At 37.3% G+C, this 6,764-nt stretch overlaps 1 protein-coding gene across 1 annotated transcript in view; it reads right to left on the bottom strand.

Annotated features, from left to right (window-relative positions):
• MRPS31 (mitochondrial ribosomal protein S31) overlaps positions 1 to 6,764 on the bottom strand; it is a 77,369-nt gene that overhangs the window by 18,929 nt on the left and 51,676 nt on the right. The gene's annotated exons all lie outside the window — the stretch shown is intronic.

Raw genomic sequence — 6,764 nt, 5'->3', positions numbered from 1 at the left:
GAAGTAGATTGCCCAACCTTCCTTCTGAGGAGTGGCTGGTGGGTTTGAACTGCCAGCCTTCTGGTTAGCAGTCAAGTGCCTCAGGCACTATGCTACCAGAGACTTGAATTTTTCCTTCAGTTCTTTCAGCTTAAGAAATGCCAAGCATGTTCTTCCCTTTTGGTTTTCTAATTCCAGGTCTTTGCATATTTCTTTATAATACTTTACTTTGTCTTCTCAAACCACCCTTTGAATCTCCTGTTCATCTCTTTTATTTCATTTCTTCCATTTGCTTTAGCTACTCTCTATTCAAAAGCAAATTTCAAAGTCTCTTCTGACATCCATTTTGTTATTTTTCTCCTTTCTTTTCTTTTCAATGATCTTTTGCTTTATGATGTTTTCCTGTATGATGCTTTTGATATCATCACACAACTCATTTGGTCTTTGGTCATTGGTGTTCAATGCATCAAACCTACTCTTCAGATGGTCTCTAAATTCATATGGTATATAAACAAGGTCATATTTCAGCTCATAAGGACTTGTTTTAATTTTCTTCAGCTTCAACTTGAACTTGCAAATGAGTAGTTGATGGTCATTTCACAGTTAGCTCCTGGCCTTGTTCTGACTAATGATACTGAACATCTCCATTGCCTCTTTCCACAGATTAAAAAAAAACAAAAACAAAACCCACTGCCATTGAGTCAATTCCTACTCATAAAGACCCCCACTGATATAGTTAATTTGATTCCTGTGTGTTCCATCTGGCAAGTTCCATGTATATAGTCACCATTTATGTTGCTGAAAAAAGGTATTTGCAATGAATAAGTTGCTGGTCTTACAAAATTTTATCATGCAACCTCCAGCGTCATTCTTATCACCAAAGCCATATTTTCCAACTATCGATGTTTCTTTGTTTCCAACTTTCGCATTCCAATCATCAGTAATAATCAATACACTTTCACTGGATGTTTTGTCAATTTCAGACTTCAGAAGTTTGTAAAAACCTTCCATTTCTTCATCTTTGTCTTTAGCAATTAGAGAGATGCAAATCAAATCAACAGTGAGATATCATCACACCCCAGCAATAATACCAAAGTTCAATAGAACAGTAAATAACAAATACTGTCGAGGGCATGGAAAAGATTGGAAATCTCATACACTGCTGGTAGGCCTCTAAAATGGTGCAACCACTGAGGAAAAAGTTGGAAACAGATACCATTTGATCCAGCAATCTCACTAAGTATACATACTAGGTATATATCCTGAAGAACTGAGAACCAGGACACAAACATATATGTATAACCATGTTCATCGCAGCACTATTCACAAAAGCAAAGAGATGGAAACAACCTAAGTGCCCATCAAAGGACAAGTGGATAAACAAACTATGGGACATACACACCATGGAATACTATGCATTGAAAAATAACAAAGAATCTGCAAAACACATCATAACGTGCATGAACCTGGAGGACATTATGCTGAGTGAAATACATCAATCACAAAAGGCCAAATATTGTATGAGTCTACTATTATAAAAAGTCAAGAAAGGGTTTACACACAGAAATAAACATTCTTTGATGGTTGTCGGGGATGGGAGGGGAGGGAAGGGAAAATCTCTAATTTTAGATAGGCGACATATAAATTTGAGTGAAAGGAAAGGAAATATACAAGCAGAGGGTGACCAGCACAATATCACTAATGAAAAGGAAGCCAGAGGGGTTCACAACAGTTACAAAGGTAAATACTACTATATACCCAATCCTGAATTATTAGTAATAATAGACATTAATCTATTATTGGATACATAGATAGACAAGCAAGAAGAGAGGTACGGATAGGTGAATGGGACTATACCCACGACCATATATAGGTTTGGCAGATGATATTTCTCCATATATATTTGTATGTACTATAAAAATATCCATGGGACAAAGGTATGCAAATTTCTTAGCCATAACCAAAAACCTTGAAGGAATGAGTTGCTGGGCCTGGTGGTGGTGGTGGTGGGGGACGCTCAGGAACATAGTTGCTAGGGACATCAAGGTCAATTGTCACAACATAGTCTACAAAGACAATGTTACAACACAGCCTACATCTTACTTTGCTGAGTAGTGGCTCAGGTCTTAAAAGTTTGTGAGTGGTCATCTAAGGTACTACTATTGGTATCTTCTTGTCCAGAGCAAAGATGAGTGAAGAAAATCAAAGACGTATGAAAACAATTTAGTCTAAGGGACCAGTGGACCACATGAACCTCAGTCTCCACAGCCCTGAGACCAGAATTAGATGGTACCCAGCTACTACTTCCAACTACTCTGAATGAGATCACAAAAGAAAGTCTGGGACAAAGTAAGAGAAATATGTGGAACAAAATTCAAAACCATAAAAAAGACCAAGCAGGTGGAACACCTGAGACTATGGCCCTTAGTCATCCTTCAAACCTGGAACTGAACATGACTCAACTTTCAGCCAAACAACAGACAGGCCTACAGGATGAACAATAACACCAGGCAGGTATGCACTTTTCAGAACAATCAACCATATGAGATCAAAGGGGCAGCATTTGCCCAGGGATAAAACTCAGAAGGCAGAAATGGATAGGAAAGAAGGTCAAGGGGAAATGGTAAACACAGAGGAAATAGAAAGAGTGCTGTTACATTATAAGGGACTGCATGCAATGTCAAGAAACAAAACACATTATGAACACTTTACTCTGTAAACTTTCAAATCTACAATAAAATGTTCAAAATAAAAATAAAACAAATGGTGAATTAAAGTCCATAAGCTATTTAGTGCCTATAAATTTATGTGACAAATCCAGTTAAAAAATAAGTTAAAGGATACGAAGAGATAAGTCATAGAAAAAATATAAACAGCCAATAAATACACGAGAAGATGCACAAATCTGTTTGCTGAACAAGGAAATGCAAATAAAAATGCCAATGATTTAATTTTTTTCCCAGAAACATTTGAAAGATTAACATACAGAATTAAAGTGGAAAGAAACAGGATTCTCACACAGTTGGCTGGATTGGCTATCTCTTAAAAACAAAACTGATCAATATTAATTGACATTTAAAACTAACTTATGCTTTGACTTTTCTAGGAATTGATCTTACAAAAATATTCAAACATGTACACAAAGACATGTATGTAAAGAAGGAGTCACTGCAGCTCCATCCATCAAAGGAAAATGGTAAAATAAATTACAGTTCATTCATACTATGGAATATTATAGAACTATTAAAAGAATATTAAGCCATTAATATTATACCTGGGAGCTCCGGTGGTGTAATGCCTAAGGCATCTGACTGCTAACCAGAAGGCTGGCAGTTCAAACCCACCAGTCACACCTCGGATGGAAAATGGGGCTATCTACCTTCATAGTAATACTGCCTTGGAAACCCAAAGAGGGGTCACTATGGATATAGAACTATTAAAATAAATAAGGTAAATGTCTATGACTAATAAGAAAATATTTTCTAGGTATATTTCTAAGTAAAAAAAAAAAAAAAATGGTACAGGACAATATATGTATAGTATTGTCCAACACAGGTCAAAACAAAACAACAGATAAATGTGTAATTAATTACCATTTAAAGTATACTGAAAGGACATACAGGCAGTCCCCAGGTTACAAATGAGATTTGTTATTGTGTCTTTAAGAATTTTTAGGTCAGTAGAAACAGGTTCTTATTTAGTCTTGCTTCAGTGCAAAGAAAGGCTGAAGCCTTTTCAATGATTCAAAAGCTGCCAATGCAGCAAGTGGAGGTGACTGTGATGAAGAATTTGTTGCGAGCAGCGGTTGGTTCAGTCATTTCAAAGCGAGGGCAAATCTATATAACATTAAAGAAGGGCTTTGAAATTGGGTTGCCCAGCTCAAAGATGGCAACACACTGCTCAAAGATGGCAGCCAATCACATAGCTTTGAATGTATATGATTTTAACAATCCTGCCAATAATCCTATTTTATGCATCAGGCTCCTGAAAGGGCTCACAACGCCTCTTCTGAGTCTCTAATTCCAGGGCATGGAACCATAATTTTTCCTTCTCCAGTTACTGTGATGAATCACCCAAATCATAAAAATTCAGGTCTGTTCTTATTTCGCTTCATTAGCCATGAGAAAACTGGTTTGAAGCCCTGCATTAAAAAGTCACTAGCAGTTGTCCTTAAGATAAATGTTTGTGACCTGGGGATTGCCTGTATATCAAACTATTAACAATAATTATTTTAGAACAAGAGAAAAGAATTGAAGGGTAAAGTATAGTCTCTATTCTTTCATGTTAGTTAGCTTTTTTGCAAGTAAATTTTTTATATATTTGGAATTTAAAATATAACTTTCAATAAAGAAATATAGTAAAGATAAAATAAGAGACAGTGGAAAATTAAATACAAGAAGAAAATACCCATAGTAAGACTGAAAGAGTGTACCATCAAGTAAAGTTAACTCTTTTCTAAATATTACTGAATGTTATTAAATATTACTAAATACAATTTAAATTGTGGCATGATAAATGAGGGGTAAAATCTAATTAACAGCAATACCAATTACTTTTGTTTTTCTTTAATTGTGGTTTGGGTGAAAGTTTATGGAGCAAATTAGTTTTCCATTCAAAAATTTATGCACATTTTGTTTCATAATATTAGTGGTGATCCCCTCAATGTAACATGCTCTTCCTGCTTCCTCCATGGGTTCCCCATCCTTCTTTCCTGCCTCTTCCTGCCTTTGGAGCTTTGTTTTGGGGCCTGTTGTTGGGCTGCAAAGTGATACCTGAGGCTGGGTTTAGTTCCAAGTTTGAAGGGTGTCTAAGGACCACAGTCTTATTTTTATTTTATTTTTTTTTAAGTGTGATTTGGGTGAAAGTTTACAGTGCAAATTCACTTTCCACACAGCAGCTCATGTACATTTTGTCTCATGACATTGACTACAATTTACCACAATGCAACAGCTCCCCTCCCACTTCCTCCCCATAGTCACCTGTTCCCTGTGTACTTCCCTCCACGCACTCTTGCCCCGAGCTGTCTGCCTGGGCACACACAGCCCTTCTATGCTCCCATAATTGTTCTCTCCAAGGAGTATATCTACCTAATGTAAATGTTCACCTCATATGCTTTTCTTTTGTTTGGCTGGAAGTCACAGGAGTGGGTTCAATTCCAGACCTGAAGGGCAGCTAGTGGCCACAGTCTCAGGGGTTCCATCAGACCAGCAAACCTGGTCTTTCTTTTTTTTTTTTTTTTAAATGATTTTGAGTTTTGTTCCACATCATTTTCCCACTCTATCCAGGATCTCCTATGTAGATCCCCCTCCAAGTAGTTGATAGTAGCAGCTGGGCACCATCTAATTCTTCTGGTCTCATAGTCATATAGACCGAGGATCACATGGTGTACCAGTCACTTGTACTAATTGTTTCCATGAATCTTTGGTTTTCTTCATTCTTCTTTGCTCTGGATGAGGAAAGACCTATCATTGCTTCTAGATGGCTGCTTGTAAGCTTTTAAGATCCTAGTCGCTACTCGCCAAAGTAGGAGGTGGAACAATGTTTTGTGTAGTATGTTATGCCAATTGAGCTTGATGTCTCCTATGACTACAGGACCACAGTCTTGAGGGTTCCACAAGTCTCTAATAAACCAGTCTACTTTATGATTTTGAAATTTGTTTTACATTTTTCTGCCACTCTGTCCAGGACATTCTGTGGCCCTGATCAGAGCAGTCGGTAGGGGTAACTGGGCATCATCTAGTTCTTCTGTTCTCAGGAGGCTGTGGTTTGTGCAATCCCTTAGTCCTCTGGATTGTTTCCTTGAATCTTTGAGATTTTCTTCACTCCTCTTTCCTCCACACAAGGAGAGACCACCAGTTGCATCTTAGGTGGCTGCTCATTAGATTTTAAGACCCCATTTACTGCTCAACACAGTAGGGTGTAGAACATCGTCTTCTGTGAACTATGTTATGCCAATTGACTCAGTTGTCCCCTGAGACTGTGGGCCTATGTCCCCAAGCCCAGTTCAGTTGTATTTGTTCTTAAAACTATTATTTCTACTGTAAGTACTTTAAAGGCTCTTGTTTATAGATCACAATATCATCTCAAACAACCTATAAATTCTGCTACTTTTCTGTTAACACATACTTCATAATCTTTATACTTTCCATAATTTTCTCTATACTATATAACCTGATTTTTCTATGTAACTGTATCTTTTGGTACATCTCATTCCTACTTAACAACAGAGCCCTCTTTTAGAATTTTATGATAATACTGAACTTTTCAACGTATTCTTGTTAGTTCATGTTATATAGTACATAGTCCCCATACCCTAACAAAGGATTTGTTGTTGTTGTTGTTTGCCGTCGAGTCGGCCCTGACTCATAGCGACCCCTCCTTGGATTTCCAAGGCAGTATCACTACAGAAGTAGGATTGCCCAACCCTCCTTCTAAGGAGTGGCTGGTGGGTTTGAATTGCCAGCCTTCTGGTGAGCACTCAAGTGCCTTAGGCACTATGCTACCAGAGCTCCTTAACAAAGGATAGTGTATTAAAAAATAAAAATTTTTAAAAAACACAACAATAAAAAAAAAGTGTGATTAACATCCACCACTGAGCTCTTTAGCCCACTGAAGCCTCTAAATTGAGAATCACTCTTGAAGAACATTTAAAAAATGTCCTTAATGACAGATAGATAGGAGGACAGGCTAAACAATCAGGTAGGTATGTCTAAATGGGGAGTGTATCCAAGATCATATATAGGGTTGGCAGACAATGGTCCTATAAGTTTATGTGAATGATCAGA

This window comes from Orycteropus afer, unplaced genomic scaffold (assembly GCF_000298275.1).
Source record: "Orycteropus afer afer isolate SDZICR_OR568_19922 unplaced genomic scaffold, OryAfe1.0 scaffold00134, whole genome shotgun sequence".
Classification (NCBI taxonomy): Eukaryota; Metazoa; Chordata; class Mammalia; order Tubulidentata; family Orycteropodidae; genus Orycteropus; species Orycteropus afer.
This window is presented reverse-complemented; position numbering and strand designations above follow the sequence as displayed.